Source organism: Schistocerca cancellata, chromosome 5, assembly GCF_023864275.1.
Source record: "Schistocerca cancellata isolate TAMUIC-IGC-003103 chromosome 5, iqSchCanc2.1, whole genome shotgun sequence".
NCBI classification, from domain to species: Eukaryota; Metazoa; Arthropoda; class Insecta; order Orthoptera; family Acrididae; genus Schistocerca; species Schistocerca cancellata.
The window spans coordinates 549,403,601-549,430,710 of record NC_064630.1 but is presented as its reverse complement, the minus strand read 5'-3'; positions in this window follow the sequence as shown (position 1 = coordinate 549,430,710).

Sequence of the window (27,110 nt, the reverse complement as noted above, 5' to 3'; positions counted from 1 at the left end):
TAACTATAAACAATGAAATCATATAACCCGATGATGAGGTTTTGTATGTACTGCAGCTGCTGGACTGATAAAAAATAATGTAAAGGAAGGCGAAAATCAGTAACAAACTGTGGATTTCTCAGCTACTAGAGGACAGGAGTATGTTGAAATTTACAAGACTACTCAGGAAAAATGTGGAACTGTGGACAGACTCTAATGGAAGCTATAATAGTGACTGTATTGGTAATGAAATTCAGCTGTGCATGACTTATAGCAAGGGCGCTGTTTACTTGTTCCGAGAGACGAGAATATACCGGGACGACAACCTAATATAAGGGTTGCAGATAGAATAAGAGTAACGTGGACGCTTGTTCCTAGAGACCGTAATGCAAGGAAAACTCTAGGGAGAGACTTCCCCCGGCAGTGGATGATAAAGGTTGATGATGATGATGAATGTAGTGGCAGACAAAGATAGACTACGTCGCCGCTTACGTAAGATTGTACAGATAATAGACCTATAGGCATGATAAGATTACACACAACTGCTTACGACCTCGCTGGCTGAGTTTGAGGTATTTTAGCTGATTAGCTTAACTACTCACAAACAGCTCGGGCTGGACCACTCGTCTACTCCACTAAGCAGCCTCCTAACAACCTCTAAATGGTTTTAGAGTGAAGATAATTGGTCTCTTGGTTGGCTAAGAAGCGCAGCGTCGTCTCGGTGTATAAAGGATCGGTAAGCTCTGGGTCGGAAGCGAGGCCCCTGCTAGTCTTCCTTCTGTAATCGTTTTATAATGGCAACGACGGTGATTTTCGTCATCTCTAACATGTGGGCGCACTGCCGACAACTTTCTCTCTTATTCGAGTGAAACGCCGCATGTTATCGCTGTTTGACTTTACTGTCCTTATCTTTATGAGAATAATTTTTATCACCGTATCTATCAATCTGAAGTGACTGACCTACAAATGTGCGGTCTATGGACCTTCGACGCGCTGCACGACTACTCTCCAAATAATTGTACCAGGCGCTACATGAAAGTTCCCTAGACGCGAATTTTACATGGAGTACATTTTTATTCACAATTGTCTTGATCACGTTGGTAGATTTTTGTCAGTTTATCGGTTGAGGCGCTTGCGTGTCATCATTAGAACTCGGATGCGGTGGAAAGAAAGTTTATTCATTTAATACCATTAAATGAAACGCTCTAGTTTTTTGCTACAGTATTAGTTTTATTGTGTTAACTGGTTTCCGTCTTACAAGGCCATCTTCAGACATTTACTGTCTGTTGTCGCCAAAGAAGTTACAATGTTTGCAAACGACATCGGGAAAGAAGTTACACATCTATATTGAAGCACAAACGTACAGCAAATAATATCTCTGCCATTGTGGTGGTAATGCGATGTAGAAAATAAAAAGTATAGCAATAAATAAATATATTTATGCAATATAAATGCAGTGTAAAAGTAAGAAGTTGAACAGCAAATAAATATATATATTTACTGTCCAACTTTTTACTTTTTACATTTCATTACCACCACACTGTCAAAGATGTTATTTAGTTTACGTTTCTGCTTCAGTCTAGTCGTGTAACTTCTTTTCCAACGTCTTTCAGAAGCTTTGTAACTTCTTTGGTGACAATAGTCAGTAAATGTCTGAAGATGGCCTTGTAATCCGAAAACTGATTAACACAATAAAAGTAATACTGTAGAAAATAACAAACTAGCATTTTTCGTTTATTATAATGTTGTTATACCAAGAACCGACGGAAGATTCAGTTAACATTTAATAGCAGTTATGTGATCAACATCACCACAAAGTTTGATAAATATCGGCCTGGAGCAACAATTTCCATTTGCGTTAGTCTGTGTCGAAGAATTATACGTCCTAGTACGCTCGAAGTTACTTTAATATTTGATGGTTTACATACATTAAAGTTGAGATCTACAGTTCTATTTGCTAGCGAGTTCTCACTCTAGTTCCAATGCTGGTTCGATATTCCATAATCTCGTATTTATTCGCTTGGACACAGGGCGGCATCGTATGTAACGTCTTCCTAAAATCAAGGGCCACGCCATCAACATTAGCACTGCTGCCTCCTGCTTTCTGGACATCATGTACTACCAGAGCGAACTAAATGTTATAGTGTCGCTTCCTCTGAAATTCGTGTTGATATCAATATGTTTTTCGGGCTCTATATAGTCAATAAAATGCGAGAATAAATATGTTTCATAATTCTGTAATAGGCCAATGTTGCTGACGTAGACTGATAACTTTCAGCACCTAATCGGCGGTCCTTCTTGGATACGGAAATGAGCGGTGCCCTTTTCCAGTCGCTTGGAACCCTTCATTGTCCCAGCGTCAAGCAAAAACCTGCCGCTAAGAGAGCAGGAAGATCTTTCGCATAATGTGTACACAATCAGCTTGAAACGATACATTAATATAAATGATATTAGGAATATGTAGTTAAATGGCCCTTTATGCACATGGCCAGAGAAGACTAACTTAATCTATGTCAGTAACTGCGATAAAAATCAAGATAAAAATTTAAAAAATGCTATCTCTGAATTTTTGTGAGTTGTTCATCATTTGTTTTGAGGCATTCTTTTTTCTCTTCTGCTTCAGTTAGCCAACTCTCTTCTGCCTTGGTCATCGCTTATGTGCGCATTTGTAAAACTTAGCCGATAATAATTGCATTAATTGGAAATAGTATATATATGTTTATTTTAAAAACAATAATTACCATTTTTACAGCTGAGCAACCAAAACTTCCGGTTTCTGTACGTACTTGTAACACCTTCCGGAATAACGGCTTGCCCAGGACAATTATTAATCAGTTTCAACCATTTTCCAAGAAATTTCACCATTTCGTGAAATGTTTCCCTATAGAAAATGAACTGTTTAGCAGACATGGCAACGCAAAGTGAGTCAAGTACATCTTTCCGGTCTGAGTTACACAAATACACCTTGAAATCTTCAATTTCTGTTTCATTTATTAGTCTTGTAGCGTAACAGAAAATGTATACAGAATGACTCTGCAGTCTCGATGTGCCTATAAACATATAATCAACAGATCTACCGAACGTCCATTACATCGATCCTATGTGATCCAGGTGCTAGAAACATGAAGTACTAGCTACTGTCGATAATTTGCTGCCAATCATTTAGTTCACGGAATTCCATGCAATGTAAGCACCGATCCATTCCAATGAGTCATAAATGTTTGACTAATATGTCAGAACTGTGGCATCTCAAGTCTTCTTACTGTCTCCCTTCTCTGAAATTCCAATGACAGGGATGCAGAAAATCATGTGTCAGCGTGAAGAGCTTAAAAAATATACAATTACCAATCAGTCAGAAAATCCGTTTGCGAGCTCTGCATCAACGCACATAAAAAAGCGAACATCGCAAAGAAAGTTATTACTGGTTGTGATGATAGTAACTGATTATTTTATTTCTACGTTTTATAGTAGAAGAAAATGGCCATTTTTGTTAACGCGGTTTTCTTTAAAAATTGTCCCTAACTTCGGACCGGTTGACATCTGCCTTTTTGTTTCATGTAAGGTACAGCTGGCCACATGTGAGCTTATAGTGTGGTGGTAGCACTGTCTCTCCTTGCTTGTTATGCTGTGCAACAGACAGTAAAACTTTGGTTTCCTGAATCAGAAAATGGCAAGATGTCTTTCGAATTTTGTCGCCGACTGTACATTCTCAAAGGAACCGCTCGTGTTGTTAAGGTACCGGAGAGTTAGGGTTACCACTTAAAATCACAGTGTTGTAGATCATGGTGGGATAATATTGGAAGAACAAAGGTAGATACCATTTCGGTTGTAGCGGTAATTACGTAAACAGAGAAATTGGAGGCATCATTTATACAAACCTTCTGATCGTATTCAGGGAGTGTCCTAAACTTTTATATCATGTATTGCCTCGGCTTCCTGTATCAAGGTATAAATAAAGTCGGCATATTCTCTAGGTATTCCAGTCCCAGTGCCTATGTTAAAGACCATGTCAACAAAATAGACAATTCTACATGTGAGTGAAATACTAGTTGAGTTTTAGAGTTAATTTCAGCTGGTAATATCGGACACACTGTTCAAGAATCATGGCGGGAAAGAGGAGGAGCTGTAATTGGAAAAGGCTGGGAGACACGAGAAGATTTAGTTACTTCCTGGCAGATTAAAACTGTGTGCCCGACCGAGACTCGAACTTTCGCAGGAGAGTTTCTGTAAAGTTTGGAAGGTAGGAGACGAGATACTGGCAGAAGTAAAGCTGTGAGGACCGGGCGTGAGTCGTATTCAGTAGCTCAGATGGTAGAGCACTTGCCCACGAAAGGCAAAGGTCCCGAGTTCGAGTCTCGGTCGGGCACACAGTTTTAATCTGCCAGGAAGTTTCATATCAGCGCACACTCCGCTGCAGAATGAAAATCTCATTCTGGAAACATCCCCCAGGCTGTGGCTAAGCCATGTCTCCGCAATATCCTTTCTTTCAGGAGTGCTAGTTCTGCAGGTTCGCAGGAGAGCTTCTGTAAAGTTTGGAAGGTAGGAGACGAGATACTGCCAGAAGTAAAGCTGTGAGGACCGGACGTGAGTCCTGCTTGGGTAGCTCAGATGGTAGAGCACTTGCCCGCGAAAGGCAAAGGTCCCGAGTTCGAGTCTCGGTCGGGCACACAGTTTTAATCTGCCAGGAAGTTTCATATCAGCGCACACTCCGCTGCAGAATGAAAATCTCATTCTGGAAACATCCCCCAGGCTGTGGCTAAGCCATGTCTCCGCAATATCCTTTCTTTCAGGAGTGCTAGTTCTGCAGGTTCGCAGGAGAGCTTCTGTAAAGTTTGGAAGGTAGGAGACGAGATACTGCCAGAAGTAAAGCTGTGAGGACCGGACGTGAGTCCTGCTTGGGTAGCTCAGATGGTAGAGCACTTGCCCGCGAAAGGCAAAGGTCCCGAGTTCGAGTCTCGGTCGGGCACACAGTTTTAATCTGCCAGGAAGTTTCATATCAGCGCACACTCCGCTGCAGAGTGAAAGTCTCATTCTGGAAGATTTAGTTAGATTACGTCATGTTCAGGCAGCGATTCCGCAATTGAATATTGGATTGCAACGCGTATCCAGGAGCAGGTATAGATTCAAATAACAATTTAGTAATGATGAAGAGTATGTTAAAGTTTAAGAGGCAAATCAGGAAAATTCAATGCGCTAAGAAATGTGATTCGAGGGTAATAAGGAATGATGAGATACACTTGAAGTTCTCTGATGTTAAAGACACTGCGATAATTAATAGCTCAGTAGGCAGTTCAGTTGAAGAGGAAGGAACATCTCTAAAAAGGGCAATCACAGAAGATGGAAAGAATAATGTGTGTACAAGGAAGGTAACTACGGAGAAACATTCGGTAACACAAGAAATACTTCAGTGGACCGACGAAAGAAGGGAAATTTAGGAATACAAAAACACAATTCACTTAGGAATGAAGTAAACAAGAAGTGCAGGGAGATAAGGCGAAAATGCTACGTGCAAAACGTGAAGAAGTCATTATCGAGAGAAGTGCCCCAGCATACAGGAAACAGCCTTTGGTGAAAATTAGAAGCAAGAATTGCATAGGGAATTCCACACGTAAATGCAGAAGAGAGAGCGGATAGATGGAAAGAGTACATTGAAGGCCTCTATCAAGGAAGAACTTGTTTGATGATGTAACAGGAGATGAAACAAGAGTCGACAGGGAGAGAGTGGGGATCCAGTACTAGAATCAGAATTTAAATGAGCTTTGGACTACTTCAGATTAAATAAAGTAGAAGAGATAGATATCATTCCATCGGAATTGCTAAAATCATTGAGGCGGGAAGTGGGTAAGCTACAGGGAACGACGGATGATGTTCAATATGTACAAGAACCAAGAGAGCATAATGAGACTGGAAGACCAAGGACGAAGTATTTGGCTTAAAAAGTGCAGAAGATATGTAGTTTCTCGCCCCTACTGTTCGATCTATGCATCAAAGGAGCAATGATGGAAATAAAAGAAAAGTCCAAGAGTGAGATCAAAATTCAAGGAGAAAAGATTCAGTGATAAGATTCACTGGGCGCATTGATATTGTCAGTGGAAGTGAAGAATAATTACAGGACTTTTTGAATGGAATGAACTGTGTAATGAGTAGAGAATATACACTATATGATCAAAAGTACCCGGATACCTGGCGAAAATGACTAACAATTCCGTGGCGGCCTCCATCGGTAATGCTGGATTTCAATATGGTGTTAGCCCACCCTTAGCCTTGATGACAGCTTCGAGTCTCGCAGGCATTCGTTCAGTCAGGTACTGGAAGGATTCTTAGGGAATGGCAGCCCATTCTTCACGGAGTGCTGCACTGAGGAGAGGTATCGATGTCGGTCGTTGAGGCCTGGCACGAAGTCGGCGTTCCAAAGCATCCACGAGGTGTTCTATAGGATTCAGGTGAGGACTGAGGACTCTGTGCAGGCCAGTCCATAACAGGGAGGTTATTGTCGCGTAACCACTACGCCACAAAAAATGGTTCAAACGGCTCTAAGCACAATGGGATTTAACATCTGAGGTCATCAGTCCCCTAGAACATAGAATTACTTAAACCTAACTAACCTAAGGACATCACACACATCCATACCCGAGGCAGGGTTCGAACCTGCGACCGACTACGACACAGGCCGTGCTTTATGAACAGGTGCTCGATCGTGTTGAAAGATGCAATCGCCATCCCCGAATTGCTCTTCAACAGTGGGAAGCAATAAGTTGCTTAAAACATCAATGTAATTCTGTGCTGTGATAGTGCCACGCAAAACAAGAAGGGGTGGAAGTCCCCTCCATGAATAACACGACCACACCATAATACCATCGCCTCCTAATTTTACTGTTGAAACTAAACACACTGGCAGATGACGTTCACCGGGCATTCGCCATACCAAAAGCCTACCATCGGATCGCCACATTGTGTACCGTAAATCGTCACTCCAAACAACGTTTTTCCACTGTTCAATTGTCCAATGTTTACACTTCTTACACCAAGCGAGGCGTCGTTTGGCATTTACCGGCATGATGTGTGGCTCATGAGCAGCCACTCGACCATGAAATCCCAGCTTTCTCACCTTACGGCTAACTGTCATAGTACTTGCAGTGGATCCTGATGCACTTTGGAATTCCTGTGTGATGGTCTGTATAGATGTCTGCCTATTACGCTTTACCACCCTCTTCAACTGTCGGCGGTCTCTGTCAGTCAACAGACGGGGTCGGCCTGTACGCTTTTGTGCTGTACGTGTCCCTTCACGTTTCCAATTCACCAGCACATCGGAAACAGTGGACCTAGGGATGCTTAGGAGTGTGGAAATCTCGCGTTCAGACGTATGACACAAGTGACACCCAATCACCTGACCACGTTCGAAGTCCGAGAGTTCTGCGGGGCGCCCCCATTCCGCTCACTCACGATACCCAATGAGTACTGAGGTCGCTGATATGGAGTACCTGGCAGTAGGTGGCAGCACAATGCACCTATTATGAAAAACGTATGTTTTGGGGGGTGTCCGAATACTTTTGATCACACAGAAAAAAGACAAAATTAATGAGATGAAGCAAAAGTGAGAATACCGAGAATTTTAACATCAATATTGGGGATCACGAAGCAGACGAAGTTAAGGAATTCTGCTAATTTGGAAGCAAAGCAACACATGACGGACGAAGAAAAAAGGACGTAATAAGCAGACTGGCAAAATCAAAGGGGACATTCCTAGCGAAAAGAAGTGTACTGGTATCAAACATTGGCTTTAAATTTCTGACAATGTACGTTTGGAGCACAGCATTATATTGCGGGGAAACCAGAACAGAACAGAATCGAAGGATTTGAGATGTGGTGCTACAGAAGAATGTTGAAAAATAGCTGGACTCTTAAGGTAAAGTTGATGAAGTTCTCCACAGAATCGGCAAGGAAAGCAATATATGGAAAACACTGATAAGGAGGAACAGGATGAAACGACGTCTGTTAAGACATAAGGGAATTACTTTCATGGTACTGGAGGGAACTACAGTGGGTAAAATAAATAAATGTCGTGTTACTAGGGCCTCCCGTCGGGTAGACGGTTCGCCGGGTGCAAGTCTTTCGATTTGGCGCCACTTCGGCGACTTATGCGCCGATGGGGATGAAATGATGATGATTAGGACAACAACCAGTTCCTGGGGGGAAAAATCTCCGAGCCAGCCGGGAATCGAACCCGGGCCTTTAGGATTGACATTCTGTGGCGCTGACCATTTTTTGTTGTTGTTGATCTCATTTTGTTCTACATTGTTCGTGGAATTGGTTCGGGGCGGATGTCCGATGACACCTGTTCAGGTTCTTCGTTGATCCGTTCATTCAGTTCTTTTTCGTTCAGCTACCGGGGTGGACTGTGGGTAAAATCTATAGAGGAAGATAGGAATATATCCAACAAATAATTGAGGATGTACGTTTCAAATACTGTTCTGAGATAAAAAGGGTGGCACAATATAGGAATCTGATGAATCAAAAAATGTGGTTGATTCTTAGTAACTGTCAAGCTGTGTAATACATGTACTACATAGACTCAGGTACTGCGGGGGCGCCACGAGAGGCCCATTAGCATAACGCAACCATGAAACGGCAGTCTTGTATAAGCCGCGTTAAAACTTCACAGATTAGTTGTCATTCTTAGTTTTACATTAGTCTGCAATATTAATTCCTTAATATATGAGGAGCAAATTTTTAAAGCTGTCTGAGCACTTGGGACGGAACGGGTTTGCCACAAGATTTCTTCGAACTCAGTTCCTGAAAATCCGGTTTGGCGCGCCTCGTGTACGGAATGCTTGCCGAACAGGAGCGCTGTACCAAGGTTATTTATAAATTCCCCTACCATCTACGGGTCGCTAACCTTCTCGTCTCCGATCGACAGCTTTGAATGCAGCATCGATTCCCGTGTATCTGGGACATGGTGTTGTCTTGCAGATGTATAGATATTAAATGTGAACAGACCTGCGGATGTTTCAAAAGCAATTGTATTTGCTGTAACGGTTGTGAAGGTTACAGAACCGCAAAGGATACAAGCTACTGCCGTGGACTTTATATCAAAGGTTTTGTGCGTAACTATAAATGAAAATAAATTGAACTTCAGGAGAGAAAGTCAAAAAGTAAAGAAAAATTTTTAAAGAGAAACTTTTTATTGGGAAACAAAACTGCATGTAACATAATTTCTATACATAATCTGCACTTGGCCCATCTTTTAGCAAGCTTCCTTATTCAGCCGTGGCATCATGCATATCCAGTGCTGTAGCGTCTCCACGACATCGTCATCCGAGAGAACTTGGATTCACGCGCTTGCTCTTTCATCGAACCAAAGATATGTAAAACACTTGGAACTAGGTGAGGACGGTGCAGTGAGTAAATCAGCTCTAAACCAATACATTAAATGCACTGGATTCTTTTCCCAGCTGTATGAGAGCGGACATTATCCTGAAGCAAAATCACACCTTTTGAAATCTTCTCCATCCTCATCGTTTTGATTTCAGATTTCAGATCTTGCAGTAGTTAACTATAACCTTCATTATTCGCTGTTTGACTTTCTTGCTCCTGGTTCGTAGCGATGGACCTACGTCTCGCCAACGCTTGCTGTCCACCTGAGAAATTTTTTTACTTCCGTTTCAGAATGTCTTATACATGATTTGGACATTTTAAAACGTTCCTGTCTGTGTTTGTCCTACCGTTTTGGGTGGATGAAACAAGAAGAACATAAAATGCAGACTAGCACAGGCTCTAGTAGACTGTGAAAGATGAGAAGGGGAATGAAAGAAGAAAAATGAAAGATTTTAACAATAATATGTTAATAATGATGACTGTTTTGCTATTTTCCACATTGTTATGCAGTGTGTAGATTTAGACGCTGAAATGTTTGTTTGGCTATCCGTGATTAACAGACAAGTCGAAGAAAAAGTATTTAATAATGAGTGGAAGAAGATAGTCGGAGTAGTCGTCAGATTTTTTGATGTCTTCTTATTCACAAGAAATATAATTATATTAATTGGACTGTAGCATCGGCCTCGGATTCATTCACATGAATATTCTCTGCCTATCCACTGGAATCCTCAATGTTACTAGACAAACGTTTTTCAAATATATAATGAAAATATGTTATCAGCACGCTTAAAACTGGTTCTGAGATACAGAATCACCCGTGACTAGAATAATAATCGCTCTTTAACTTTTAGGGAAAGGATGGTTCAAGCGCTAGCCAAATTTGTTTAATTTGTACAAGAGCCTATCACCGAAAGAGAGATGCGTGGAGCGCAGCGGAAATACACCGAAAATTTGGAGAGGGAGGAAGACCGCGATTGTAAACAATATACGTGTGGGTATAATAAGGGATCAGTCATGACGTCACAAAATAATGTGAAACATACATCTGTCATTGTTAGTTGCCTCAAAAATTAGCTACTGGTGGAAGTGTATTGATAAAAATACACTATGTGATCAAAAGTATCCGGACACCCCCAAAAACATATTATGTTTTTCATATTAGGTGCATTGTGCTGCCACCTATTGCCAGGTACTCTATATCAGCGATTTCAGTAGTCATTAGACATCGAGAGAGAGCAGAATGGGGCGATCCGTGGACCTCACGAACTTCGAACGTGGTCAGATGATCGGCTGTCACTCGTATCATTCGTCTGTACGCGAGGTTTCCATACCCCTAAGCATCCCTAGCTCCACTGTTTCCTATGTGATGGTGAAGTGGAAACTTGAAGAGACTCGTACAGCACAAAAGCGTACAGGTCGACCCCGTCTGTTGACTGGCAGAGACCGCCGACAGTTGAAGAGGGTCGTAATGTGTGATAGGCAGACGTCTATCCAGGCCATCACACAGGAATTCCAGACTGCATCAGGATCCACTGCAAGCACAATGAAAATTATGTGGGAGGTGAGAAAACTTGGATTTCATGGTCGAGCGGCTGCTCATAGGCCACACATCACACCCGTAAATGCCAAACGACGCCTCGCTTGGTGTAAGGAGTGTAAACATTGGACGATTGAACAGTGGAAAAACGTTGTGTGGAGTGACGAATCACGGTACACAATGTGGCGATCAGATGGCAGGGTGTGGGTATGGCGAATGCCCGGCGAACTCATCTGTCAGCGTGTGTAGTGCCAACAGTAAAATGTGGATGCGGTAGTGTTAAGATGTGGTCGCGTTTCTGATAGAGGGGACTTGCACCACTTGTTGTTTTGCGTGGCACTATCACAGCACAAGCTTACATTGCTGTTTTAAGCACCTTCTTGCTTCCCAATGTTGAAGAGCAATTCGGGGATGGCGATTGCATCTTTCAACACGATCGAGCACCTGTTCATAAAGCACGGCCTGTGGCGGATTGGTTACACAACAATAGCATCCCTGTTATGGACTGGCCTTCACAGAGTCCTCATCTGAATCCTATAGAACACCTCGGGGATGTTTTGGAACGCCGACTTCCTGCCAGGCCTGAACGACCGACATCGATACCTCTTCTCAGTGCAGGACTCCGTGAAGAAACGTGAAGAATGGGTTACCATTCCCCAAGAAACCTTCCAGCACCTGACTGAACGTATGCCTGCGAGAGTGGAAGCTGCCATCAAGGCTAAGGTTGGGCCAACACCATATTGAATTCCAGCATTATCGATGGAGGGCGCAACGAACTTGTAAGTCATTTTCAGCCAGGTGTCCGAATACTTTTGCGTCATTTATGGGTCTACTTATCATTCTGATTACTGTGTAAACTGTAAGGAAATCACCTTTCATTCGTAAGTGGAATTGTTCAAACGATATTTTCTTTTACATAGATGAATTTTAGTAGCGCTGTTTACTTTTAGTATAGGGGTTTTATTTTTATCATTTGACTTTAGATTTCCTGTCAGCCCAGCTCGAAAATCCCTCTGGGTGGACAATTTGAGAAGGAAAGACTGGAAACCGACCAAACATTGCAAGAGATACTCTCAACATTTTCGGGATGAGGGCATAGCCAGTACATCAGTTTCGTCAGTCTGTATTTAAGAAAGTACTGGATTACGAAAGCAGCCTTTTCATATCACATACTTCTCTTCTTGGTTGTTGAAACGTATGACGAAAAGAAAGTTACATTAACGAGGCAAAGTGCATCGTATTAATGGATCAAATACATGTTAAAGACCAGAAAAACGTTTGAAAATGTCTTCCTATGTTAGTCACGAAAGCACTAATATTTACTATTTAGAGCAGCTGTTGCGTGCACACGACGGAAATTAGGAACAAGAAGCAATCGTAAACGGTAGTCCGCTAATGTTTGGGGCATCTAACGTGGCGGCGCCAGCTTCAGAGAACCGTACAGCAAACGTCTGTAGTGGCATCTCCCCTTGGTGTACCTCCATGGTTAGACACACTGAGATTACTTGTTACAAATTTAATCACTGCTCCCGAAGGAAACCGACTGAATTATTCTTACAGTTTATTACGTGGGGAGTGAATGCTACAAGGCAAAGACAGCAATCTTGACCAAGAGAAGTCTAATAGTATCAAACATCGGCTTTAACTTGAAGAAGAAATTTCTGAGAATATAGACTTGCAGCATATCATTGTGTGGAAGAAAATAACGGACTAGGGGAAAACCAGAAATCAGATAACCGAAGCGTCTGAGATGTGGTGGTGTAGAAGGATGGACGAAATTTAGGTGAACTGATAAGAAATGAGGAAGCTCTCCACAGAATCGTCGAGGAGAGGAACATATGGAACACACCGACAAGTAAAAGACACAGGGCGATAGATGTATTAAGACATCAAGGAACAATTTCTATGGTACTTCAGAGGTGGTAAAAACTGCGAGTGAAGGCAGACATTGTTCTATATACAGCAAGTAATTTGGGATGTTGCTACTCTGAAATGAAGAGGTTGGCAAGGGAGAGAAATTCGTGTCAGTTCGCATCAGACTAGTCAGATGAATGATTATAACCCACAAAAAACAGAAATAATTTAACTATAATATTATGTGCAACATAAGACCTGTTAGCAATTTTATTTATCTATTTAACCTAATCTAATTAGGGCCACCGGGCCCTCTCTTACTTCGGACCAGTGTTCACATATACAGCACGTTTTTTACGTTATAGTTTCACAAAAACATAACAGTTTTAATATGACTAATAATATTAAAATGAATTGACTGTCTAAAGTAGCAATGTGAGTAAGTATTCCAGAATGAGATTTTCACCCTGCAGCAGAGTGTGCACTGATATGAAACATCCTGGCAGATTAAAACTGTGTGCCGGACCGAGACTCGGACTCGGACCTTTGCCTTTCGCCGGCAAGTGCTCTACCATCTGAGCTACCCAAGCACGACTCACACCCCCTCCTCACAGCTTTATTTCTGCCAGTACCTCGTCTCCTACCTTTCAAACCCTGCAGAAGCTCTCCTGCGATCCTTGCAGAACTAGCACTCCTGAAAGAAAGGATTTGCGGAGACATAGGTTAGCCACAGCCTGGGGGATGTTTCCAGAATGAGATTTTCACTCTGCGCTGTGCGCTGATGTGAAACTTCCTGGCAGATTAAAACTCGAACTCAGGACCTTTGCCTTTCGCGGGCAAGTGCTCTACCATCTGAGCTACCCAAGCACGACTCACGCCCCGTCCTCACAGCTTTACTTCTGCCAGTACCTCGTCTCCTACCTTCCAAACTTTACAGAAGCTCTCCTGCCAGTAAAGCTGTGAGAACGGGGGGGGGGGGGGGGTGAGTTTTGCTTGGGTAGCTCAGATGGTAGAGCACTTGCCGGCGAAAGGCAAAGGTCTCGAGTTCGAGTCACGGTTCGGCACGCAGTTTTAGTGAGTAAGTATTACCGACTATGAACTAATAAAGTTAATACTGGCAGTACTTGTACTACTGCACTCACTGTCACTAATATAGTAACAATTATAATAACAATGACAATAATAACAATGATGACAATGGCAAATATAAAAAGAATTTTCCCTAGAACTCGCTTTAATGAGACTGCGCCAGCTAAGAATACTGTGAAAATGAGGAAGATTTCTTTGGAAAGAAGGATGTACAATGGTAACGAGTGCGTACTGGGGCAATGGTAATCCTTAGTGTTGTTTTAGTTGATATGTCATTAACTGTCTGCTGAAGCTGGATCGCTACGGTCGAAGGTTCGAATCCTACCTCGAGCATGGATGTGTGTGATGTCCTTAGGTTAGTTAGGTTTAAGTAGTTCTAAGTTTTAGGGGACTGATGGCCTCAGATGTTATGTGCCATAGTGCTCGGAGCCATTTGAACTCTCTGACGTAATGTGGGAGATTATTCCAGAGATGGGTTCCTGCTACTGTTATGATATCTAGATAAGACTAAACGTAATCAGCAGTTCTAATAGATGATCTCCGTAATTAACCCTTCACTGCGTTGCTTTGCAGGTGTGCAAAGCAAAATTTCAACTCTCTTTTCGCCATTGTTCTTGAAGTTTAACGCTTGAAACTGCTTTGCTGATGTGCTATGTTGTATTATGACGGTAACTGATAAGATTCTGCCACTAGAATGCGCTACTGAGTGTTTGCCGCGACAATGTGTGTTGGTGTGAGCAGCATTGTAAGTCAGGCTGACATTGCTCTCTTTCGGCGGTGATTGATAGTAGCTGAATGGAAGAACACGTGAATGCAAAAAATTTTTAGTGCTTCTACAACCTTTGGAGAGTATTCTGCTCCGTTCATCTTGTATTTCTGCTAATAAATATGTGAGTAGTATACAAATCAATTTCGTTTGCATATGTGCAGTAGTGCGTAATAATACTTCTATCCACAATCGAACGATGAGAAAGTAGTGTTTCCTTCTTTTTGCTTTTTTCTAGTTTTTCGTGGTAGTTCGAGTGCTGTAATGGTGTCATTCTCGTATATCGACAATGGACGACGTAAAGTGATGACGTACGAAGAATTCATGGCCCTAGAATGCCCTTCTGGCAGTGAAGATGAGTTAGATTTCGACGATTCAGATGAAAACCCGACAATAAACGTCAATTATCTGGAATCTGCAGATAGTGATAGCAAGCCTGAGGCTACTGTAGTTAATGCACATAATTCAAATAATTATTGTTTGAAGGATGATGAGAATGAAGCTGTTGCTGATGCACAGGCACCACAAGCTTTTGCGTCCGTGCAAAGTGTCACTGACAAAACTGCTTTCTTGCATTCCATAGTGTTTAAGACATGTGTCTTTCATTAATTTTCGAATATGTCATTAATTCTTTCATATCTGTTGTTAATTTGTCATGAAAAAAAGTATTTTTTACAGTTAATAACCTTTTTGTGTGAAAAACTTCACACGATTTTGGATATGTGCAAAGTGTCACTTATGAGTATATATGATAAGTTTCCCACAGTTTTGCATAAATGCAAACTGAATAAAAATAATTTTTTTTCTGAATTAAAAACATCTTATTTTTTTCAACATTTTTCCTGACTTCCTTGAATAATTTGAAATACAAAAAAAAAAAAAATTAACTTTAAAAAAAGTGTGTAATGAAGAGTTAAGTGCCTATCTGTTGCAAATTAGACCCTTATTTACGTGGCCTCTCTAATTAGAACGTGTTTTTATTTTAGCACGTCCTCAAGAATTTACTGCTGCTCCTGCTATACCTCGTATGAAAAGTAGTGCGTGTTGTGGCTTTCTCTGGCACCTGCTGCCGCAGGTCCCTGTCCGGGCAGAGCTGATCTGCCGGTTCCTTATTGCTCGCCTCGCATGTTGCGCATATCGAGCAGCGTTACGTCACTCGCGCCCTGACAGCCTCTACTATGCGGCAGACCGGTTCTGGAGCCGCGGGCCGTTGCGAGAACTCTTGAGAGTTCACAGCACCCAGACCAGGGGAGGCGATGAGTGCTGCATGAAACGGGCCGTCTGCATTTGGAAGCTAACTCTGTCTGCTTGAAGACCTAGTGAGCATTTTACGGTGTTTCAAAAGCTCATATTAACCATTTATTGAAATAAACAGAGATGGACCCAAAAGGAGAGGATCATGGGGGTCATGGCAACTCAACGCCCCCCCCCCCTCAAAAAATTACAAAAACATTTATATTTTTACTTGTATCAGTTTCCAACTGTCTCAGATAACATTCACTGAATAAAGTAGCACGAAAGCTAAGAGTCTCGAAAACGGCAAGGAATTCCAGAAGTTAAAAGGTATCTATAGCACAGGTTACTTTTCGGCTATTTGCATGAGAACCAGCCGGATGCATAGGTTTCAGCTAGGAAAAGTCAGCTATTCATAGGTTGACCTGCCATGACAAATCCGACACGATCCGCAAGTCCACAGGTACACTGCCGTGCAAACTTAAAGGACCAAAGTAACTCTTGTGTGATATGTCACTGCCAATTAAAATAGCCCAATGATATTTGGACCATAAATAGAAGGGACTGCTACAGTAGAGCAGAAAGGTAACTGCAAGAAATATGCTTTGAGACGAACAGAAATGACTCTTTTATTCAAAGACAATAATCACTCTGAAGTCACCTAGATTTATGGTGGTTCCTTGGACATTACAAAACGCGGGACGTTATTCTTAATAGCGTGTCTGACCATCACAGATTTTTAAAGTTACGTGGCTCAAATATAGATTTTATATATCTGAGTAATCTGTTGTATAGTTCTGCTCCTGCATGATAAATATCGTTTGCAGAGGGACTTGAACTCTTAAGGAACTGTCCGCTATTTATAGAAGGGGTCCTAAATGACATGTGGATCTGGTCGTTGAATAAGCAGAAACGGGGATAAATTTGAATGATTTCGTCTCACACTGACTCAAATGTGGTTCTAATAACTGTACGCAACGGAAACCGAAATAATTTGTTGTGTGGCCTTAACAAATGAGGCGTGCTGTACTCCGACGCACATCTTTACTAAACATAAGTGAACCGGTATAATTAAAGATGGAGTTACAACTCACCATTTATTACAAAAATACAGGTAAATAAATAATATAATAGGTAAGTAGATTGCCACTCTGCTCTCTCGGAGATTATATACCTCATACATAACCATGGACCTTGCCGTTGGTGGGGAGGCTTGCGTGCCTCAGCGATACAGATGGCCGTACCGTAGGTGCAACCACAACGGAGGGGTATCTGTTGAGAGGCCAGACAAACGTGTGGTTCCTGAAGGGGGGCAGCAGCCTTTTCAGTAGTTGCAGGGGCAACAGTCTGGATGATTGACTGACCAGGCCTTGCAACATTAACCAAAACGGCCTTGCTGTGCTGGTACTGCGAACGGCTGAAAGCAAGGGGAAACTACGGCCGTAATTTTTCCCGAGGGCATGCAGCTTTACTGTATGGGTAAATGATGGTGGCGTCCTCTTGGGTAAAATATTCCGGAGGTAAAATAGTCCCCCATTCGGGTCCCCGGGCGGGGACTACTCAGGAGGACGTCGTTATCAGGAAAAAGAAAACTGGCGTTCTACGGATCGGAGCGTGGAATGTCAGATCCCTTAACCGAGCAGGTAGATCAGAAAATTTAAAAAGGGAAATGGACAGGTTAAAGTTAGATATAGTGGGAATTAGTGAAGTTCGGTGGCAGGAGGAACAAGACTTTTGGTCAGGTGAATACAGGGTTATAAACACAAAATCAAATAGGGGTAATGCAGGAGTGGGTTTAATAATGAATAAAAAAATAGGAGTGCGGGTAAGCTACTACAAACAGCATAGTGAACGCATTATTGTGGCCAAGATAGACACGAAGCCCACGCCTACTACAGTAGTACAAATTTATATGCCAACTAGCTCTGCAGATGACGAAGAAATTGAAGAAATGTATGATGAGATAAAAGAAATTATTCAGGTAGTGAAGGGAGACGAAAATGTAATAGTCATGGGTGACTGGAATTCGAGAGAGGAAAAGGGAGAGAAGGAACCGTAGTAGGTGAATATGGATTGGGGCTAAGAAATGAAAGAGGAAGCCGCCTGGTAGAGTTTTGCACACAGCATAACTTAATCATAGCTAACACTTGGTTCAAAAATCATAGAAGAAGGTTGTATACATGGAAGAAGCCTGGAGATACTGACAGGTTTCAGATAGATTATATAATAGTAAGACAGAGATTTAGGAACCAGGTTTTAAATTGTAAGACATTTCCAGGGGCAGATGTGGACTCTGACCACAATCTATTGGTTATGAACTGTAGATTAAAACTGAAGAAACTCCAAAAAGGTGGGAATTTAAGGAGATGGGACCTGGATAATCTGACTAAACTAGAGGTTGTACAGAGTTTCAGGGAGAGCATAAGGGAACAATTGACAGGAATGGGGGAAAGAAGTACAGTAGAAGAAGAATGAGTAGCTCTGAGGTATGAAGTAGTGAAGGCAGCAGAGGATCAAGTAGATAAAAAGACGAGGGCTAGTAGAAATCCTTGGGTAACAGAAGAAATATTGAATTTAATTGATGAAAGGAGGAAATATAAAAACACAGTAAATGAAGCAAGCAAAAACGAATACAAACGTCTCAAAAATGAGATCGACAGGAAGTGCAAAATGGCTAAGCAGGCATGGCTAGAGGATAGATGTAAGGATGTAGAGGCTTATCTCACAAGGGGTAAGATAGATACTGCCTACAGGAAAATTAAAGAGACCTTTGGAGAAAAGAGAACCACTTGTATGAATATCAAGAGCTCAGATGGAAACCCAGTTCTAAGCAAAGAAGGGAAAGCAGGAAGGTGGAAGGAGTATACAGAGGGTCTATACAAGGGCGATGTACTAGAGGACAATACTATAGAAATGGAAGAGGCTGTAGATGAAGAGTTTGACAGAGCACTGAAAGACCTGAGTCCAAACAAGGCCCCGGGAGTAGACAACATTCCATTAGAACTACTGATAGCCTTGGGAGAGCCAGCCCTGACAAAACTCTACCATCTGGTGAACGAGATGTATGAGACAGGCGAAATACCCTCAGACTACAAGAAGAATATAATAATTCGAATCCCAAAGAAAGCAAGTTTTGACAGATGTGAAAATTACCGAACTATCAGTTTAATAAGTCACAGCTGCAAAATACAATCGCGAATTCTTTACAGACGAATGGAAAAACTGGCAGAAGCCGACCTCCGGGAAGATCAGATTGGATTCCGTAGAAATATTGAAACACGTGAGGCAATACTGACCTTAACGACTTCTCTTAGAAGAAAGATAAAGGAAAGGCAAACCTACGTTTTTAGCATTTGTAGACTTAGAGAAAGCTTTTGACAATGTTGACTGGAATACTCTCTTTCAAATTCTAAAGGTAGCAGGAGTAAAATACAGGGAGCGAAAGGCTATTTACAATTTGTACAGAAACCAAATGGCAGTTATAAGAGTCGAGGGGCATGAAAGGGAAGCAGTGGTTGGGAAGGGAGTGAGACAGGGTTGTAACCTCTCCCCGATGTTATTCAATCTGTATATCGAGCAAGCAGTAAAGGAAACAAAAGAAAAATTCGGAATAGGTATTAAAATCCATGGAGAAGAAATAAAAACTTTAAGGTTCGCCGATGACATTGTAATTCTATCAGAGACAGCAAAGGACTTGGAAGAGCAGTTGAATGGAATGGACAGTGTCTTGAAAGTACGATATAAGATGAGCATCAACAAAAGGAAAATGAGGATAATGGAATGTAGTCGAATTAATTCGGGTAATGCCGAGGGAATCAGATTACGAAATGGGACACTTAAAGTAGTAAAGGAGTTTTGCTATTTGGGGAGCAAAATAACTGATGATGGTCGAAGTGGAGAGGATATAAATTTAGACTGGCAATGGCAAGGAAAGCGTTTCTGAAGAAGAGAAATTTGTTGACATCGAGTATAGATGTAAGTGTCAGGAAGTCGTTTCTGAAAGTACAGTATTTGTATGGAGTGTAGCCCTGTATGGAAGTGAAACATGGACGATAAATAGTTTGGACAAGAAGAGAATAGAAGCTTTTGAAATGTGGTGCTACAGAAGAATGCTGAAGATTAGATGGGTAGATCACATGACTAATGAGGAGGTATTGAATAGAATTGGGGAGAAGAGGGGTATGTGGCACAACTTGACAAGAAGAAGGTACCGGTTAGTAGGACATGTTCTGAGGTATCAAGGGATCACAAATTTAGCATTGTAGGGCAGCGTGAAGGGTAAAAATCATAGAGGAAGGCCAAGAGATGAATACACTAAGCAGATTCAGAAGGATGTGGGTTGCAGTAAGTACTGGGAGATGAAGAAGCTTGCACAGGATAGGGTAGCATGGAGAGCTGCATCAAATCAGTCTCAGGACTGAAGACCACAACAACAACAACATAAGAAACTCGAAATTATGCCAGCGATGACAAGACTGAATCCGCGATTCTTTAATAAGATGGATGCGTGCTGTAAGCTTTACTTGTAACTGAAGACATTTGGAAACGAAATGGGGCTGTGGTGAGCCAAAGCCAATGAATATTGGATTGAGCTTCTGTTTCATTCCCTGAGATCAGAAGTTAAATGCGCCGAATGAATCAAGCAAGCACTCCAAGCATTGTGGACGGGACAGCGTACTCTTAGCAATCGAAATCGAAGTCCGCGAAACCTAGCACCGAAGACCGGAACCCGAAAGCTCGCATCCAGATCATCGCCCCAGAAGAATGTCCTGGCCAAAATGCCAACTCACTTCTCTCCAGTTGACCTAGAAGCCTCGATACCCTCTCCCTTTCTAAAAGTTAAGTTACTCTTTCTCCAGTCAGGGTATACCTTTAAGTTAAACTATATGAACAAATTCTTGTTAAACTCCCACTCCTCTACAGTTCTACAAGGCCGACCAATCAACGGAAAGCTGCTGGCTTGCTCTCCCACCAAGCAACATTTGACATATGTGGTGTCGGGTCTTCCGGACGTGTCGGAAGACGCAAAGGAATTAAAGACGCTACCTGCAGGTGGCATTGATTTATATCAATGAGGCTAGACGAAAATTTGTGTGAGACCAGGATTCGAACCCGAGTCTCTTGCTTGCTAGGCATATGCGCTAACCACTACGCCATCCGGACACAGTGGTTACAACTGCATGGATTACCGTAGCACGCCTCCTGTCAGAGCCAAATTGTCAATTTGTATCACACACTACTGATGTAGTGGCCCTGCTCATTAGCCTCATTACTCGCGGCATCTCACCGATTCCCACAGGAGTTCGATCTTAGTGTGCGTCTGCAGTCAGGTAATCATTGGCCATCATTACCTTAATTATGTATATGTAGATGTCTGTCCATTCGGATACCTAGACGATTCCCGTAATAGTACGAGCTTCGTGGACTGAAGCCATCATTGGCCGTCATCACCTTATGTTGTGTGGTCTTCAGTCCTGAGACTGGTTTGATGCAGCTCTCCATGCTACTCTATCCTGTGCAAGCTTCTTCATCTCCCAGTACCTACTGCAACCTACATCCTTCTGAATCTGCTTAGTGCATTCATCTATTGGTCTCCCTCTACGATTTTACCCTCCATGCTGCCCTCCAATACTAAATTGGTGATCGCTTGATGCCTCAGAACATGTCCTACCAACCGATCCCTTCTTCTAGTCAAGTTGCGCCACAAACTCCTCTTCTCCCCAATTCTATTCAATACTTCCTCATTAGTTATGTGATCTACCCATCTAATCTTCAGCATTCTTCTGCAGCACCACATTTCGAAAGCTTCTATTCTCTTCTTGTCCAAACTATTTATCGTCCATGTTTCACTTCATACATGGCTACACTCCATACAAATACTTTCAGAAACGACTTCCTGACACTTAAATCTATACTCGATGTTAACAAATTTCTTTTCTTCAGAAACGCTTTCCTTGCCATTGCCAGTAAACATTTTATATCCTCTCTACTTCGACCATCATCAGTTATTTTGCTCCCCAAATAGCAAAACACCTTTACTACATTAAGCGTCCCATTTCCTAATCTAACTCCCTCAGCATCACCCGGCTTAATTCGACTACATTCCATTATCCTCGTTTTGCTTTTGTTGATGTTCATTTTATATCCTCCTTTCAAGGCACTGTCCATTCCGTTCAACTGCTCTTCCAAGTCCTTTTCTGTCTCTGACAGAATTACAATGTCATCGGCGAACCTCAAAGTTTTTATTTCTTTTCCATGGATTTTAATACCAGCTCCGAATTTCTCTTTTGTTTCCTTTACTGCTTGCTCAGTATACAGATTGAATAACTTTGGGGAGAGGCTACAACCCTGTCTCACTCCCTTCCCAACCACTGCTTCCCTTTCATGCCCCTCGACTCTTATAACTGCCATGTGGTTTCTGTACAAATTGTAAATAGCCTTTCGCTCCCTGTATTTTACCCCTGCGACCTTCAGAATTTGAAAGAGAGTATTCCAGTCAACATTGTCAAAAGCTTTCGCTAAGTCTGCAAATGCTAGAAACGTCGATTTGCCTTTCTGAATATATCTTCTAAGATAAGTCGTAGGGTCAGTATTGCCTCGCGTGTTACAGTATTTCTACTGAATCCAAACTGATCTTCCCCGAGGTCGGCTTCTACCCGTTTTTCCATTCGTCTGTAAGGAATTCGTGTTAGTATTTTGCAGCCGTGGCTTATTAAACTGATAGTTCGGTAATTTTCACACCTGTCAACACCTGCTTCCTTTGGGATTGGAATTATTATATTTTTCTTGAAGTCTAAGGGTATTTCGCCTGTCTCATACATCTTGCTCACCAGATGGTAGAGTTTTGTCAGGGCTGGCTCTCCCAAGGCTATCAGTAGTTCTAATGGAATGTTGTCTACTCCCGGGGCCTTGTTTGGACTCAGGTCTTTCAGCGCTCTGTCAAACTCTTCACGCAGTATCATATCTCCCATTTCATCGTTATCTACATCCTCTTCCATTTCCATAATATTGTTCTCAAGTACATCGCCCTTGAATAGACCCTCTATATACTGCTTCCGCCTTTCTGCTTTCCCTTCTTTACTTAGAACTGGGTTTCCATCTGAGCTATTGAGATTTATACAAGTGGTTCTCTTTTCTCCAAAGGTCTCTTTAATTTTCCTCTAGGCAGTATCTATCTTACCCCTAGTGAGATAAGCCTCTATATCCTTACATTTATCCTCTAGCCATGCCTGCTTAGCCATTTTGCACTTCTAGTCGATTTCATTGTCGAGACTTTTGTATTCTTTTTTGCCTGCTTGATTTACTGCATTTTTATATTTTCTCCTTTCATCAATTAATTTAAACATCTCTTCTGTTACCCAAGGATTCCTACTAGCCCTCGTCTTTTTACCTACTTGATCCTTTGCTGCCTTCACTATTACTTCATCCCTGGAAGCTACCCATTCTTCTTCTACTGTATTTCTTTCTCCCATTCCTGTCAATTGTTCTCTTATTCTCTCCCTGAAACAATGTACAACCTCTGGCTTAGTCAGATTATCCAGGTCCCATCTCCTTATATTTCCACCTGTTTGCAGTTTCTTCAGTTTTAATCTATAGTTCATAACCAATAGATTGTGGTCAGAGTCCACATCTGCCCCTGGAAGTGTCTTACAATTTAAAACCTGGTTCCTAAATCTCTGTCTTACTATTATATAATCTGTCAGAAACCTGTCAGTATCTCCAGGCTTCTTCCATGTATACAACCTTCTTTTATGATTTTTGAACCGAGTGTTAGCTATGATTAAGTTATGCTGCGTGCAAAATTCTACCAGGCGGCTTCCTCTTTCATTTCTTAGCCCCAATCCATATTCACCTACTACGTTTCCTTCTCTCCCTTTTCCTACTACCGATTTTCAGTCGCCCATGACTATTAAATTTTCTTCCCCCTTCACTATCTGAATAATTTATTTTATCTCATCATACATTTCATCAATTTCTTCATCATCTCCAGAGATTTTTTTTTTTGGTCATCAGTCTACTGACTGGTTTGATGCGGCCCGCCACGAATTCCTTTCCTGTGCTAACCTCTTCATCTCAGAGTAGCACTTGCAACCTGTGTCCTCAATTATTTGTTTGACGTATTATAATCTCGGTCTTCCTCTACAGTTTTTGCCCTCTACAGCTCCCTCTAGTACCATGGAAGTCATTCTCTCGTGTCTTAGCAGATGTCCTATCATCCGTCCCTTCTCCTTATCAGTGTTTTCCACACATTCCTTTCCTCTCCGATTCTGCGTAGAACCTCCTCATTCCTTACCTTATCAGTCCACCTAATTTTCAACATTCGTCTATAGCACCACATCTCAAATGCTTCGATTCTCTTCTGTTCCGGTTTTCCCACAGTCCATGTTTCACTACCATACAATGCTGTACTCCAGACATACATCCTCAGAAATTTCTTCCTCAAATTAAGGCCGGTATTTGATATTAGTAGACTTCTCTTGGCCAGAAATGCCTTTTTTGCCATAGCGAGTCTGCTTTTGATGTTCCTTGCTGCGTCCGTCATTGGTTATTTTACTGCCTAGGTAGCAGAATTCCTTAACTTCATTGACTTCGTGACCATCAATCCTGATGTTAAGTTTCTCGCTGTTCTCATTTCTACTACTTCTCATTACCTTCGTCTTTCTCCGATTTACTCTCAAACCATACTGTGTACTCATTAGACTGTTCATTCCGTTCAGCAGATCATTTAATTCTTCTTCACTTTCACTCAGGATAGCAATGTCATCAGCGAATCGTATCATTGATATCCTTTCACCTTGTATCTTAATTCCACTCCTGAACCTTTCTTTTATTTCCATCATTGCTTCCTCGATGTACAGATTGAAGAGTAGGGGCGAAAGGCTACAGCCTTGTCTTACACCCTTCTTAATACGAGCACTTCGTTCTTGATCGTCCACTTTTATTATTCCCTCTTGGTTGTTGTACATATTGTATATGACTCGTCTCTCCCTATAGCTTAACCCTACTTTTTTCAGAATCTCGAACAGTTTGCACCATTTTATATTGTCGAACGCTTTTTCCAAGTCAACAAATCCTATGAAAGTGTTGATTTTTCTTTAGCCTTGCTTCCATTATTAGCCGTAACGTCAGAATTGCCTCTCTCGTCCCTTTACTTTTCCTAAAGCCAAACTGATCGTCACCTAGTGCATTCTCAATTTTCTTTTCCATTCTTCTGTATATTATTCTTGTAAGCAGCTTCGATGCATGAGTTGTTAAGCTGATTGTGCGATAATTCTCGCACTTGTCAGCTCTTGCCGTCTTCGGAATTGTGTGGATGATGCTTTTCCGAAAGTCAGATGGTACGTCGCCAGACTCATATATTCTACACACCAACGTGAATAGTCTTTTGTTGCCACTTCCCCCAATGATTTTAGAAATTCTGATGGAATGTTATCTATCCCTTCTGCCTTATTTGACCGTAAGTCCTCCAAAGCTCTTTTAAATTCCGATTCTAATACTGAATCCCCTATCTCTTCTAAATCGACTCCTGTTTCTTCTTCTATCACATCAGACAAATCTTCACCCTCATAGAGGCTTTCAATGTATTCTGTCCACCTATCTGCTCTCTCCTCTGCATTTAACAGTGGAATTCCCGTTGCACTCTTAATGTTACCACCGTTGCTTTTAATGTCACCAAAGGTTGTTCTGACTTTCCTGTATGCTGAGTCTGTCCTTCCGACAATCATATCTTTTTCGATGTCTTCACATTTTTCCTGCAGCCATTTCGTCTTAGCTTCCCTGCACTTCCTATTTATTTCATTCCTCAGCGACTTGTATTTCTGTATTCCTGATTTTCCCGGAGCATGTTTGTACTTCCTCCTTTCATCAATCAACTGAAGTATTTCTTCTGTTACCCATGGTTTCTTCGCAGCTACCTTCTTTGTACCTATGTTTTCCTTCCCAACTTCTGTGATGGCCCTTTTTAGAGATGTCCATTCCTCTTCAACTCTACTGCCTACTGCGCTATTCCTTATTGCTGTATCTATAGCGTTAGAGAACTTCAAACGTATCTCGTCATTCCTTAGTACTTCCGTATCCCACTTCTTTGCGTATTGATTCTTCCTGACTAATGTCTTGAACTTCAGCCTACTCTTCATCAATACTATATTGTGATCTGAGTCTATATCTGCTCCTGGTAAGCCTTACAATCCAGTATCTGATTTCGGAATCTCTGTCTGACCATGATGTAATCTAATTGAAATCTTCCCGTATCTCCCGGCCTTTTCCAAGTATACCTCCTCCTCTTGTGATTCTTGAACAGGGTATTCGCTATTACTAGCTGAAACTTGTTACAGAACCCAGTTAGTCTTTCTCCTCTTTCATTCCTTGTCCCAAGCCCATATTCTCCTGTAACCTTTTCTTCTACTCCTTCCCCTACAACTGCATTCCAGTCGCCCATGACTATTAGATTTTCGTCCCCCTGTACATACTGCATTACCCTTTCAATATCCTCATACACTTTCTCTATCTGTTCATCTTCAGCTTGCGACGTCGGCATGTATACCTGAACTATCGTTGTCGGTGTTGGTCTGCTGTCGATTCTGATTAGAACAACCCGGTCACTGAACTGTTCACAGTAACACACCCTCTCCCCAACCTTCCTATTCATAACGAATCCTACACCTGTTATACCATTTTCTGCTGCTGTTGATATTACCCGATACTCATCTGACCAGAAATCCTTATCTTCCTTCCACTTCACTTCACTGACCCCTACTATGTCTAGATTGAGCCTTTGCATTTCCCTTTTCAGATTTTCTAGTTTCCCTACCACGTTCAAGCTTCTGACATTCCACGCCCCGACTCGTAGAACGTTATGCTTTCGTTGATTATTCAATCTTTTTCTCATGGTAACCTCCCCCTTGGCAGTCCCCTCCCGGAGATCCGAATGGGGGACTATTCCGGAATCTTTTGCCAATGGAGAGATCATCATGATACTTCTTCAGTTACAGGCCACATGTCCTGTGGATACACGTTACGTGTCTTTAATGCAGTGGTTTCCATTGTCTTCTGCATCCTCATGTCGTTGATCATTGCTGATTCTTCCGCCTTTAGGGGCAATTTCCCACCCCTAGGACAAGAGAGTGCCCTAAACCTCTATCTGCTCCTCCGCCGTCTTTGACAAGGCCGTTGGCATAATGAGACTGACTTCTTATGCCGGAAGTCTTCGGCCGCCAATGCTGATTATTTATCAAAATTTAGGCAGTTGTGGGGATCGAACCCGGGACCGAAGACGTT